Raw genomic sequence first — 16,008 nt, 5'->3', positions numbered from 1 at the left:
CTATCCCCAGAATCTAGAAAAGTTTCTTGCAAGAAAAAGGAGCTCTGTAAGTATATACCAATGATAATGTTTATGGTGATATTAATGGCAGCGATGATGATGATGAAACTTAGCTGAATGCCCAGGGAAATAGGACTGATACTCATGGTTTGCAAACAAAATAATCTTCATCAAGCTCTCTAATTACATCAAGAGTCAGGACTCCAATTTCAGTTCATTCTCTGACATCTATCTATTAATTCCTGATTTGGAATCCAAAACTTACAATGATACTTGTCAGTCAAGGCCATGCAAAATCTTCAATGGCTTATACTCAAAGAAGTTAAAATGCAACTATTTGGAAATAAGTAGTTAAATCATAGGAATCAAAAAGACTTTTTAAAATCCTCACACCTAATCAATTAATTAAAAAGCACTTATTGAGGCAGAGTCAAGATGGCGGTGTAAGAAGACGTGGAGTTAGTGACTTCCCACAACTAGGGCACCTGCCGGCCACTGGTGGGGGACTCTGATGCCCAAGGAGACAGGAGGAACCCCAAAGTGAACCACTTGCAGGATCTTGGTTCTCAAGACTGGGGTAGGGCTGAAGCTCCTGCAGTGGGAGCTCCGAGTCCGAACCACTGGACTAACAAAGAACCTCAGACCCCAAGGAATATTCACTGGAGTGAGGTCTTACGGAGTTCCTCATCTCAGCAACAAGACCCAGCTCTACCCAATAGCTTACAAACTCCAGTGTTGGAAGCCTCAGGCCGAACAACCAGTAAGACAGGAACACAATCCCACTCATAAAAACAAACAAACAAACCAAAACAAAAAACGAAAAAACTGAGATGGCAAAAAAATATGTCACAGATGAAGGAGCAAGGTAAAAACCTACAAGATCAAATAAATGAAGAGGAAATGGGCAATCTACCTGAAAAAGAATTCAGAGTAATGATAGTAAAGATGCTCCAGAATCTCAGAAATAGAATGGAAGCACAGATTGAGAAAATACAAGAAATGTTAAACAAAGGTCTAGAAGAACTAAAGAACAAACAGAGATGAACAACACAATAACTGAAATGAAAAATACACTAGAAGGAAACAATAACAGAATAACTGAGGCAGAAGAATGAATAAGTGAGCTGGAAGACAAAATGGTGGAAATAACCACCGAGGAGCAGAATAAAGAAAAAAGAATGAAAAGAATTGAAGGCAATCCCAGAGACCTCTGGGACAACACTAAATGCACCAACATTCGAATTATAGGGGTCCCAGAAGAAGAAGAGAAAAAGAAATGGTCTGAGAAAATATTTGAAGAGATTACAGTTGAAAACATCCCTAACATGGGAAAGGAAATAGTCACCCAAGTCCAGGAAGCACAGAGAATCCCATACAGGATAAACCCTAGGAAAAACACACCAAGACACATATTAATCAAATTAACAAAATTTAAATTCAAAGAAAAAATATTAAAAGCAGCAGGGGAAAAACAAAAAATAACATACAAAGGAATCCCCATAAAGTTATCAGCTGATTTTTCAGCAGAAACTCTGCAGGCCGGAAGAGAGTGGTAGGACATTTAAAGTGATGAAAGAGAAAAACCTATAACCAAGATTACTCTACCCAGCAAGGATCACATTCAGATTTGATGGAGAAGTCAAAAGCTTTTCAGACAAGCAAAAGCTAAGAGAATTCAGCATCACAAAACCAGCTTTACAACAAATGCTAAAGGAACTTCTCTAAGCAGGAAACACAAGAGAAGAAAAAGACACACAAAAACAAACCCAAAACAATTAAGGAAATGGTAATAGGAACATACATATCAATAATAACCTTGAATGTAAGTGGATTAAATGCCCCAACCAAAAGACACAGACTGGCTGAACGGATACAAAAACAAGACCCCTATATATGCTGTCTACAAGAGACCCACTTCAGACCTAGGGACACATACAGACTGAAAGTGAAGGGATGGAAAAAGATATTCCATGCAAATGGAAATCAAAAGAAAGCTGGAGTAGCAATACTCGTATCAGATAAAATAGACTTTAAAATAAAGAGTGTTACAGGAGATAAGGAGGGACACTACATAATGTTCAAAGGATCAATCCAAGAAGAAGATATAACAATTATAAATATACATGCACCCAACATAGGAACACCTCAATACATAAGGCAAATGCTAACAACCATGAAAGGAGAAACCAATAGTAACACATTCATAGTAGGGGACTTTAACACCCCACTTTCACCAATGGACAGATCATCGAAACAGAAAATAAATAAGGAAATACAAGCTGTAAATGACATAATAGACCAGATAGATCTAACTGATATTTATAGAACATTCCACCTAAAAGTGACAGAATACACTTCGCAAATGCACAAGGAACATTCTCCAGGATAGACCACATCTTGGGTCACAAATCAAGCCTCAGAAAATTTAAGAAAATTGAAATCGTATCAAGCATCTTTTCTGACCACAACGCTATGAGGCTGGAAATCAATTACAGGAAAAAAAGACTAAAAAACCCAAATACATGGAGGCTAAACAGCATGCTACTAAATAAAAAGAGATCACTGAAGAAATCAAAGAAGAAATTTTAAAAATACATAGAAACAAATTACAACAAAAACACAATGACCCAAAACCTATGGGATGCAGCAAAAGCAGTTCTAAGAGGGAAGTTTATAACAATTCAATCTCACCTCAAGAAACAAGAAAAATCTCAAATAAACAATCTAACCCTACACTTAAAACAACTAGAGAAAGAAGAACAAAGAAAACCCAAAGTCAGTATAAGGGAAGAAATCATAATGATCAGAGCAGAAATAAATGAAATAGAAACAAAGAAAACAATAGCAAAGATCAATAAAACTAAAAGCTGGTTCTTTGAGAAGGTAAACAAAATTGATAAACCCTTAGCCAGACTCATCAAGAAAAAAAGGGAGCAGACACAAATCAATAAAATTAGAAATGAAAAAGGAGAAATCACAACTGACACTGCAGAAATACAAAGGGTTATAAGAGACTACTACAAACAACTATATGCCAATAAAATGGACAACCACGAAGAAATGGACAAATTCTTCAAAAGGTACAATTTTCCAAGACTGAACCAGGAAGAATTACAAAATATAAACAGACCTCATCACAAGTAATGAAACTGAAACTGTAATTAAAAATCTTCCAACAACAAAACTCCAGGACTAGATGGCTTCACAGGCGAATTCTATCAAACATTTAGAGAAGAGCAAACAACCAAACCTTCTCAAACTCTTCCAAAAAATTGCAGAGGGAGAAACACTCCCAAATTCATTCTACGAAGCCACCATCACCCTGATACCAAAACCAGAAAAAGATATCACAAAAAAAAGAAAATTATAGACCAATATCACTGATGAACATAGATGCAAAAATCCTGAACAAAATACTAGCAAACAGAATCCAACAGCACATTAAAGGGATCATATAGCATGATCAAGTGGGATTTATCCCAGGAATGCAAGGATTCTTCAATATATGCAAATCAATCAATGTGATACACCACATTAACAAATTAAGGAATAAAAACCATATGATCATCTCAATAGATGCAGAAAAAGCTTTTGACAAAATTCAACACCCATTTATGATAAAAACTCTCGAGAAAATGGGCATAGAGAGAACTTACCTTAACATAATAAAGGCCATATATGACAAACTCACAGCAAACATCATACTCAATGGTGAAAAACTGAAAGCATTTCCACTAAGATCAGGAACAAGACAAGGATGTCCACTCTCAGCACTCTTATTCAACATAGTATTGGAAGTCCTAGCCACAGCAATCAGAGAAGAAAAAGAAATAAAAGGAATACAAATTGGAAAAGAAGAAGTAAAACTGTCACTGTTTGCCAATGACATGATACTATATATAGAAAATCCTAAAGATGCCACCAGAAAACTGCTAGAACTAATGAATGAATTTGGCAAGGTTGCAGGATACAAAATTGATGCACAGAAATCTCTGGCATTCCTATACACCAACAACGAAAACTCAGAAAGAGAAATTAAGGAAACACTCCCATTTACCATTGCAACAAAAAGAATAAAATACCTAGGAATAAACCTGCCTAAGGAGGTAAAAGACTTGTACTCAGAAAACTATAAAACACTGATAAAAGAAATCAAAGATGACACAAACAGATGGAGAGATATACCATGTTCTTGGACTGGAAGAATCAATATTGTGAAAATGACTATACTACCTAAAGCAATCTACAGATTCAATGCAATCCCTATCAAACTACCAATGGCATTTTTCAAAGAACTAGAACAAAAAATTTCACAATTTGTATGGAAACACAAAAGACCCCAAATAGCCAAAGCAATCTTGAGAAAGAAAAATGGAGTTGGAAGAGTCAGGCTCCCCAACTTCAAACTATACTACAAAGCTACAGTAATCAAGACAGTATGTTACTGACACAAAACCAGAAATATAGATCAATGGTACAGGATAGAATGCCCAGAAATAAACCCACACACATATGGGCACCTAATTTATGACAAGGGAAGCAAGAACATACAATTGAGAAAAGACAGCCTCTTCAATAAGTGGTGCTGGGGAAACTGGACAGTTACATGTAAAAGAATGAAAATTAGAACACTGCCTAACACCAAACACAAAAATAAACTCCAAATGGATCAAAGACTTAAATATAAGACCAGACACTATAAAACTCTTAGAGGAAAACATAGGAAAAACACACTTTGACATAAACCACAGCAAGATCTTTTTTGACCTACCTCCTAGAGTAACGGAAATAAAAACAAAAATAAACAAATGGCACTTAATTAAACTTAAAAGCTTGTGCACAGCAAAGGAAACCATAAACAAGACAAAAAGACAACCCTCAGAATGGGAGAAAATATTTGCAAGTGAAACAACAGACAAAGGATTAATCTCCAAAATATACAAACAGCTCATGGAACTCAATATCAAAAAAACAAACAATCCAGTTAAAAAATGGGGGGAAAACCTAAATAGACATTTCACCAAGGAAGACATATAGATGGCCAAGAGACACATGAAAAGATGCTCAACATCACTAATTATTAGATAAATGCAAATCAAAACTATAATGAGGTATCACCTCATGCCAGTCAGAATGGCCATTATAAAAAAATCTAGAAAAAATAAATGCTGGAAAGGGTGTGGTGAAAAGGGAACCCTCCCGCACTGTTGGTAGGAATGTAAATTGATAAAACCACTAGGGAAAACAGTATGGAGGTTCCTTAAAAAACCAAAAATAGAACTACCATATGACCCAGCAATCCCACTACTGGGCATATACCCTGAGAAAACCATAATTCAAAAAGAGACGTGTACCACAATGTTCACTGCAGCACTATTTACAATAGCCAGGACATGGAACCAACCTAAGTGTCCATCAACAGATGAATGGATAAAGAAGGTGTGGCACATATAAACAATGGAATATTACTCAGCCATAAAAAGAAATGAAATTGAGTTATTTGTAGTGAGGTGGATAGACCTAGAGTCTGTCATACAGAGTGAAGTAAGTCAGAAAGAGAAAAACAAATACCGTATGCTAACGCATATACATGGAATCTAAAAAAAAAAAAAAAAAAATGGCACTGATGAGCCTAGTTGTAGGGCAGGAATAAAGAGGTAAACATAGAGAATGGACTTGAGGACATGGGGTGGGAGGGCGAAGCTGGGGCGAAGTGAGAGTAGCATCGACATATATACACTACCGAATGTAAAATAGTTGGCTGGTGGGAAGCAGCAGTATAGCACAGGGAGATCAGCTCGGTGCTTTGTGATGACCTAGAGGGGTGGGATAGGGAGGATGGGAGGGAGGCTCAAGAGGGAGAGGATATGGGGATATGGGGACATGTGTATGCATATGGCTGATTTGCTCTGTTGTGCAACAGAAACTAACACAGTATTGTGAAGCAATTTTACTACAATAAAGATCTATTAAAAAAATAAATAAATAAAATAAAAAGCATTTATTGAGCTTTTTCTATGTGCCAGGATTTACAGAAAACACAAAGAGCTAAATTCAAAGCAGCCAGTTATAAATGATATACACAGTGTATGCCAAATTCTAGTTCTGTGATCAAGCACATGCATTTGAAATTAGAAATATGTGGGTCTAAGTCCTGACTCTGCCACTTGCTATCTGTGGGCCTGAGTGAATTATTTTACCCCTCTAAGCCTATGTTTCCTCATCTATAAAACTTAGACTATAAGTATCTATTTTATAAGGTTGTCACGAGAATGAAATGAAATGTACATAAAGCACTCAGCATTTAGCATAGTGGCAGACAAGTAGGAGATGCTCAGTATATGATAACAACACTTTTTTTTTGTTGTTCTAGAATAGCCATTTCCAATCTGCAGGCAATAGATCTTAGTAGGGCCCCAGAATTATTACAAGGGAACCCCAAGTCCTGCATGACAACTAAGAAAAAGCCATAGAATGAATAAATACTATGCTTCTCACATATGTCTTACTATTTTTTAAATGCTGCTCTAGTGGGGGAAAAAAACTAATCTAAGATAAGAAGGGAATATCATTGTTCACTTTATCACTCGATATTTTGCCAATTTCTAAGCTACCCTCCCCCCAACATTAATCCAAAGACAGTAAGAAGGTTTTGCTTCTTTTCCTTGGGAAAAAGGAAACTCAGAAGCATGTGCATGAGTGGTAAGCAAAGGATTCTAAAAGCCCACTATCTGTATAAGAATTTTGAGAGAAAATCCCAAAGTTTGGATTTGAGCTGGAGGTTCTACATTCCTCTCATTACCTTTCCTCCCATCTGTAACTGCTCACAGATGGCAACTGAATGACCAGGATCCTTCCTGATATCAATGCTTAATGCAGGGTGGTTGTACCATCGCTAATCCTCCAGTTTTCCCATAATTGTCATTACAGAAAAGAAGACAAACCCCAAGCAGAAGTGGATTGGGTCCACTTGGGGAGGGTGCTGGTGAAGAGAGACCCAAGGAAAGGTTAAAGGGCCACTTCTTAATAGAGTGTAAGGGACTTGGAATTGTGAAAGGCAACATTAAGATTGATTTCCCAGCAAAGTGCCTTTTTCATAAATGCTATTGGGTGTTTAACTGGATAATCTTTATTTTCAGGAACTTTTCTGAGGGAATTAGACTTGAATCTTTTAATGCTGAAGTTTCATTTATTGAAACTCCTGTTGGTCTCCAGTGGCCCAATATTTAGGTTTCCTCTAAAGTTATTGCCAACTTTGGATTTCCCAACTAAAAACTCCAAGCATCTACAGGAAGGTGTGGCTGAGAGGGTACGTATACAGGGCAGGGGTCGGGCCAAAGAGATGCAAGCAGCTCACAAGGCAAGACCCAGACACAGAGACCAAGTGTTCAACTTTCTCAGCAGAAAGAGAGAGAGACACAGCGAGACAGAGATTCATTTTATCAGTTTCCAGAATTACAGAATCAACAAGCCACTGAAGCTCAGAGAAGGAAGACTCTTTCCCAAGGCCAAGGATTGAAGGTCTGAAAATTCTGTAATTAGAATTCAGGTCTCTTGGTTCACCAATGACTCCCCCTGAATCTGCCACATAGCCCATTCCCATGGTGGCATCATGGAGAGGGGGACCAAGGAGCCAGGAACCCCAAGAGCTGAAGGTAAGAAAAGAAGACTATGTTGACATACCTTGTGCCACACAGCTTCTGATTGGTGCCAGAATACGGACTTGGGAGAATCACAGGACAGAGAAGAAAGGAGACTGAAAAACCTTTCCTGTGGAATGCAGTTAGGAATTCTAAACAGGACAACCATGGAGTGCTGGTCTCTGTTCCGTCACCACCAGCAACACTGAAGGCTCAGGCTTGCTCAGTGTCCAGCTTACCTCAGCCATGGAGACACTTTCCCAATCTCTGTTCAGGAGCATTGCATCCAGAGATGGAGACCTGAGAACAGATTCAAGGAGTCTGATGATGAAAGAGTAAGTTGGCTCCTGGCTCAGCAGTGTTTTGGTATCAGGTGTCCTGAGCTTGTTTGAAAGGTTACATGATGTCTTCTGGTTGGTGGATGAGAAGGACAACCAGTTGGACTTACTTTGGAAGAGGGGGCGCCTGAGCAAGGGCTGCTCTCTGGGGCCCTGTGTAATTATGGAATAATCAAGGATATGCTGAAGTGCTTCTAAAGCCCATAAATTGCCTCTCCCACCCTAACTAATTCACCTCCATAAAAGGCAGAGTTGGAAGAGAGGCACCAACAACTTCTGCCACCAAATTAAAATATTTCAGAAGAAAGGTGGAAATAGGAAATGTTGTCTCTGTTACCTCTTCAGGGTCCAGCCTACCAGGAAGGCACCCAGTGTTCTCATAATAGGGGCGAGGCAGGCATGCAACCATTAGCGCCTGAGGTTAAGAGTCCCGCTCTGCCAACAGTTAGCCTGGCAGTGGCCCTCGGGGCAGAGAGAGTGCTGAGAGGTGGATCATGGCCTTCTCCCCAGAGCCCTCCATGCCCTGCGGCCTCAGGCCGGTGGGTGAGCTGGTTGGGGGGCCGGGGGACAGGCTGAGGGCTGGGTCCCGCAGAGCTCCAGAGCCCTCGCCACGGCTGCCCACTGGCCAGGCCCAGGCCTTGAAGCAGCAGCGAACCTCTCCCCCATCCCCACCTCCGCGACCCGATGGCGGTGGCAGTCTCCATGGGTCGCGATCCCCGGGACCTTGTCCCCGTTTGGGCGGCCTGAGGAGCCTGAGGGCTGGCTGGGTCCTGGGCGCCTGGCTCCCTCAGTGATGACAGCTGGGCAGAGTCTGGGGACCCGGCCCTGAGGGCACCGCCAGCTGATATCTGCCTCCTCAGAGCGCCTGGGCACTGGCGGGGGGACCCAGACTGGGTGCTGGACAAACGCTCCCAGGCAAGGTAACCAGCCCGTGCAGGGACCCCCCCCTCCTTCAGGGCCTGGACTCAGAGGGTGAAAGTTGAATCTCGGGACCTTGCCCTTTCTTGTCAGAACAGAGAATGACATTTATTTTGGTAGAGATTTACAGGAACATTGTGACCTTACCATGACCTGACCTCAGGAACGAAGAATCTGACATCAAGAAGTTTGCAAAAACTAACCATGCCCCTCCCTCACCTTTCCTATAAAAGGGCTTTGCTGAAAGCTTTCGGGGAGTTCGGGGTTTTTTTAAGGCATGAGCCACCCGTCTCCTTGCATGGCCCTGCAATAAACCTTTCTCTGCTCCAAACGCCCATGTTTTGGTATTGCTCGGCCTTGCTGTCCGTTGGGCGCACAGATATGAGTTTGGTTACATTCTCACCCCTACCCAGCCCACCTTGCCCCCTTTGAATGGAGCTGACCCCTATATCAAATGCCAAACTGTGGGTACTGACTCCTGTCTCCAAAATCCATCTAGTCACCCCTCCGTCATTTGCCAGTTTTGACTTCTCTATATGAATTCTTGCTTTTTCTGACTTTCCAACCCCCATTTGGTTCCTCACTCATATCTGGACGGTAACATCAGCACCCACCCACTCCTTGCTGATGATCATTGTGGATCTTTCTTGGATCAACTTCCATTCTCTTCTTCATATGTCATTCTTATGTTTTCCGCCAAGCCCCTTGCACGATGACACATGTCTTTGCGGAAAAGAGACACGTGTCTTCGGCCTGCCTCGCAGAATAGACCATCTTCTTGTTCAGGACCAGCTTGCTCAGAGTGTACTCTCTCAGCACCTTCTCCTTTTGGCTGCTACAGTTCAGCACTGAAGTTCTGCTCTGGTAGATACTGAGGATGCAAAGATGAATAAGACAACAGTCCCTGCTTTTGGGAAGCTTAGCGTCTGGTGAGAGAGAAAGAGCAGTTAACAAGCAAAATGAATCAGTCAAGGTTCAGTTTTGGGTGACCAGCTTAGGCAAAAAAGTGAGGGCGGCGGGGAGTAAGGAGAGATGAATTTAATAGTTTGTTGGATCATATAACTTAAAAGTTGGAGGGTAAACTGGGTTCAGGCATGGTGTCATCCAGGACCTCAAATGAAGTCCTGAGGAATGTGTCACTCTCTTCTCTCCATTCTGCTTTCCTCTGCCTTTATTCTCAGACAGCCTCTCTCTATATTATGTCCTCCATCCCCCACCCAGATGCTCCAGCCCTACACCCTTGGGGGTAGTTTAGCAACCCCCACGAATATAACTCTGTCTCAATAGCTCCTGCGCAAGTCTAGGATAAGCCTCCTATTGGCTTGATTCAAGTCACATGCTTATTCTTGAAACAATTACAGTGGCCAAGAGAATGCAATGCTCTGATTGGCTAAGCCTAGGTCACATGCCCAGTGAAATTCCATGGATGAAGATTAAAGGCGAGATGGTTCCCCAAATAAAAATCGGGATCCCATGTCTAGAAAAAAGGCATTGGGCAGGCACAACCAAATCATACCTTCTTCTCACCTGTATTCTCACAGCTTCTCCAGGTCATCAACTGGCTGGCTTGACACCTAAAATGACTGAAGTGTTATTGGGTACCAGTGCATTAATAAGTCACCACTTTCTCATCACATATTTATACACTTGGTCTTTAATGGAAGGCCCAATGCCACACCCTCTACAAGAGACCAATGGTGAAAAATCACCAACCCAAAGTAGGAGAGGGCACAGGAACTCTGAGAAAGAATAGCCTTTGAGGTGCCTCTCAAACACCATACCCCATCAGCAGCTCTTCCCCGATTCTCAAAGAGCTGACCCTAGCTTATGCCACACTCTACTTATACGTGACACCATTTTAATTGCATCATTTACAGGCAAACACAGCTGTTTGTACAATAAAGTTTTTCATCACAGGGTATTTGTGTATTTGTGTGCATGCCTGAGTCTTATTTCAAGCACAAACCACCCAGCTTGAATCGTTAAAAGACTTCATCATTTGCAAATATGTAAACATACCCCCCTCTGTCTTCCAACTACCTCCACACACCCTTGAGACTTTGAAAGCATTCTGCCAGATTAAAGAACTGCCACCACTCTTTCTAGACTGTCTAGAACAGGGTTAAACTCTGCACCGTGTTGAAAGAAAACCTATAGGTTAGCTAACTAAGCTATTTGGCCCCCATCAGCAGTCCCAACTGCCACAACATTGGCAATGTCCTGCCAAGGAATGACTCAACATTGTCAAGAATTCAGAAGGAGCTAAAAAAACTGAAGAGAGGTCTACTATCTGCCAGCCAAGGATGATTCATTCAACCTGGAAAAAAACGTGCTGGCAATAAAAGTCAGTGGGCTAAAGGAACGATGTTTGTGGGGCCATACTGTCCCCCAACACTGAACTGGAATTCCCTGAGACTTCCTATAACCAGGGGGCTGAATGAGTCTGGAGACCATCATGAGTCTGTGCCTGCATCCTGGGCTCTTCCCCTGGGGATTATATAAAAGAACCATCTTCTTCAGGCAGCACCAGAGAGTTGAAAACTCTCAGGTTTGGAGATCAGACAGATCTGGATTTAAGTCTTGGCTCTACCACTTACTTGCTCTGTGGCTGTAGGCAAGCCTCAGTCTCCATATTTGTAAAATAGGGATGATAATACCAACCTTCCAGTTGGCTATCATTTAACAAATATTTACTGAGGACCTACTCAGTGCCAGACCCTGGGTGGTATAGCAGGGAACAGATATGTGGTCCCCGTCATCAAAGAGCTCTAATTATTTAAGTCATGGAACAGTGTATGCAAAGTAATTGCCCCATAGGAAATGGTAGTTATTAGTATAATGGAGACCCAGGAATTCCAAAACTTTACCTCTATTTGGTGGTGGTGGGGGTGTGTGACAGAAGGAAAGAGCATGGGAAACAGCCCCAAAGGACTTGGGGAAGTGGGCTGAGCTGAAGTCCTCCCTCAACTAAAGAAATAGTTTGTTAACAAACTATTAGTGAGTGCTGACTTTTAAGTAGAAAAATCATTTTCAAGCCTGACTTGGATGTAATCAGAACCTTCGCAACCTTAAAACCATCCTAACAGTGGTAGGTCATTGTCCTCATTTCACCCATGAGGGAGCTACGGCTCAGAGAGGTTAAGTGCCTTGCTCAAGGTCACACAGCTGGTAGATGATGGAGCTGGGACCAGTACCTGAATCTGTCCAATGCTAACCCCCATGCTAGTAATCCCTTAACCATATCACCTATCTTTCCAGCCTGGAAAGGGATGTGAAGACCTCAGGCTCCAAAGAAGGTAACCCTTTTCCCATGGTCCACACAGCTATTAGAGAAACTGAGCCCAAAGTTTACTCTGAACAATAGTCATCATTGTAGTCATTCAACAAATATTTATTAAGTGCCAGGCATTGTTTTGGCTTTAGGGATACAACACTGAAGAAGATAGGCAAAAATCCCTGCCCTCATGAAACCTAACCTCGTAGGGGTAAGAGACAATAAACACAACCAATGAGAAAAATGTATGGTAGGTTCAATAGTGATAAGAGCTAGGGAGAAAAATGAAGCAGGGAAGGAGGCAAGGGGGTGCTGGACAGAAAGCTGCAGTTCTAGCTGGAATAGCCAGGGAAGGCCTTGTAGAGAAAACCTGTAGATGAAGTAAGCCATGTGGACATGCAGAGGAAGTCTAGAGAAAGAGTAAGTGTCCGTTGAAGTGTAGAATCAGGCTGTGACTTGGCTTCAGGCACGCCAAACTAGACAGGGTCACGGTGCCCATGAAAATGTGCCCGACAGACCTCTAGCTGCAGGATTGACCAAGTCTCCCAGTATCTGGCTCTGAAGCCCACTGCCCAGTTAACACCAAGGCCCTGTTTCCCACAAGCTGCTCCCAGCCAATGACAGAGCACAGCAGAGATGCCATGGCAGGCCCATTCTGGAGACATCAGACTCCTCCAACGGCCAACCCAGGCTCGAGGATGCCCCGACAGCCTTGCTGAAACTTCCCTAGGTTGCAGGGCAGTCGAACACACTTCTGCCCAACCTTCTCCCCCTGCACTCGAGGTCAGACTTGCATTGCTTCTTCCAGCCTTTTTTCAGCTCCCTCCCTATTTTCTCTCCCACAGGTGCTTCTCCCAGTAGAATTGATGCCCCTTTAATCCCATCTTGACATCTGCTTCTTGGAAGACCCAGACTAACGCAGGGTGGAGACAAAAAAGAAAGAAGGAAGGAAAGGAGGGAGGGAGGGGGGGGGAAGAAAAAGAAGAAACGGGAAGGGAAGGGAAAAGAGGAGAGGAGAGGAGAGGAGAAGAGAGGAGACAAAAGGAAAGGAAGGAAAGGGGAAAAAGGAAAAGAAAAGGAAAGAAAAAAAAGAGGCCCACATTTTAAGTAGGCTGTGCTCACTGAGCTGGTCTTGAGTGATCTTGAGTTGAAGAGTCCCTGCTCTGCAAACTCATCCATTTCTAGGCCTTTGTACTTTCTTTTCCTGATTTGTTTTGGTAATTTACTAGTGGAGTTCCTTTTAAGTAAACGACAAGGACAACAATAAAAGCTCCCGTGCTATCTCGGCTAACCTAAGGCGAGAAGGCGCTCGTCCACATCCCGACACACGCGCAGCAGAAGCCTTGATGACAGTGGCAAGAGGGGATCAGAGGCCAGATGTGGTGGCAGCAGGCAGCCCGGTGGGAGGCTGAAGAAGACATTAACACTGGAGGCCCTCTGAGGATACGAGTGGGGAGGACCGAGCAGGGGCAGCAGGGGGTACCGAACCCATCTCCCAAGCCAGGGCTTCCATGTTGTTCTGGTGCTTGGGTTGATGTGTGGGTATTTCTGGGAGGGAGGGGAGAAGGGCAGGGTTCAGCAAAGTCTGTCCTAGACTCACTGACTTCAGTTTCCCAATTGTTTTTGAGGGCAAGTAAGTCATTTCCGGCTGTTCTGCAAACATCAGCTCCAATTGATAGCATCAGAATTGTTGCTTTGCCCCATTTGTTTTCAACAGCCTGCCACTGGCGGTCCCCCACGCTGACTTTCTCCATTGGCAGCTGTGCTCTCTGTGCTCTCAAGGCTCCCTGTTGGTGAATGGCAGAGGTTCCCCGCCGAGCAGCAATCACAAGTTCAGGCCTTTAATCTCCTGCTCAGAGGGATAAGGCCCCAGTTGTCTCCCTGAGCAGGTTATAGGCACTTACTGTGCAAGCAACAGACAGCCTTCCTTTCCCTTGTTCTGTCTTTGCTCTTGAAAGAGCATCTCTAGGTAGGCAGGACCTTCCCTCACTCACAGACACTCCCCAGGACTTTGTAAACCTCAACAGTTTCAGGGAAGGCTAACAACTAGGTTTCTAGGAGGAAGAGACTCAGCGAGAAGAAAAGGGCTCATGCTCCATCCCCGCATGTGAAGGATTAGGTCTGGTCCAGCCCTGCCACTGCCAGACACCCCGCACCAAGGCAGATGCCTAGAGAAGCTGGTCCCACCCTCACGCATTTATCCACCTACCCACATTTCTTCAGCAAATCTTTGTGAGCCCCTACTGTATGCCCAGCACTGTGTTACCCTGGAGCACACCAAGCCTGCTCCCACTGACTCTGCAGAACAACAGAAGAGAGGGCTGTGTGGACAGCTCATTTAGCTGAACTGAAATGGCCTTCAAGTCCTGGAAGTCCACATGGTGGGCCTTGGGACCTGGGGAGGAGTTGTTATTTGCTTTGCCGTTTATTCTGTTTTCCTTTATATGTTGACTTATAACCAAGTCTGACTATACCAGGTAATGGATTTCAGTCATGGAGGGGACTGTTCTATATGGCAGCCCACTGATTCACAAAAACATATCAGCCAAGGAAGAAAAGTGGTAAAAGTAGAAACTAAATATATTAAGTGAGCCGGGTGGGTGGAGGTGGGCAATCAACCCCTCCATAAATAAGTTCTATATGAGCAGGAAATTTAAACTACTTTTTTCACTGCTGTACCCCCAACTCCTGGCACAGTGACTGGCACATAATAGATGCTCAATAAATGCTTATTGAATGAATGAGTATTGAATAAATTGACAAAGAGAGAGCTGTGATTTTAAAATCAAGCATAATGTATTATTCATTAAAAACAAAATGATGATGAGTATATTTTTTAATGGCTAATTAAGAGTGGTCATAGGAGGAGATGCAGGAAGGAACGTCATCAAGGTGGTAGCCAGAGAGAAGCAGCAAAAGGGGAGGAGGAAAGTGCCACCAGCGAATGGGAAGGTCCACATTTCCCTGTTACTTCTCTGACTCATCTGTGTTCTTTGTTGCATCTGCTACCCAAATACTCACCAAAATTCAACCTCAAAATGACTCAGATTATTAATATTTTAAGCCTCTGGATCCCTCAAATGGCAAGGTTGCCCAGCCTGGAAGATCAGTGTGTGCAGTGGAAAGGACAAGGATGGCGTGCCAGCTGGATATCTCATTTAGGCCTCAGAACAACCCTGCAAGGTTAACATTACCATCCCCACTTTACTGATGGGAAAATTGAGGCTCAGAGGGTTAAGTAAGGTGCCCAAGGTCACACAATTAATAAGCATCAGAACTGGGAGTTACTTCCAGGTCTGACTTGAAACCCAGTTGTAGTTTTAGCTCTGCCACTGCTCATGCAACCCTGTCAAGCCATTTCATCTATTTGGGCCTCACTTTCCCCAACTGTAAAACAAGGAGCTCATGGGACACCCACCCAATACAGTCCCATTTCCAGATCTGTCTTTGCATCAGGGCAGCCCCTCCCGCCCCCACCAGTCTTCCTTTGTACTGCCTGGACACCCCACGTCTCTCTGCAGCTTGGCCCCCATCCAGCAAACAGTGGGCCAGGCAATCCCACCACTCACCTCCCCCACTCTGAGCCAGCCTGACTCCTAGAGCTATTGCCGGTCATCAGCTTCCTCTCTCTTCCACACCAGCTTCTTTGCTGAAACTACTTCCTCTCTCCATCCTTTAAACCTCAACCAACCAAGAACAGCTTCTCCCTCTAGAAGCCTACCAGCTCAGAGTGAGAGAAAGGGGATAGACTGGGCCTTCTTCCTTCATTTGCCATTAGAATTGTTGGCCAAACAGGCAGATGCTCAACTGAATTGATTGCTGTAAATAGTGGGAAATG

The sequence above is a fragment of the Balaenoptera borealis genome (assembly GCF_965194805.1).
Source record: "Balaenoptera borealis genome assembly, chromosome: 10".
Taxonomy (NCBI): domain Eukaryota; kingdom Metazoa; phylum Chordata; class Mammalia; order Artiodactyla; family Balaenopteridae; genus Balaenoptera; species Balaenoptera borealis.
This window is presented reverse-complemented; position numbering follows the sequence as displayed.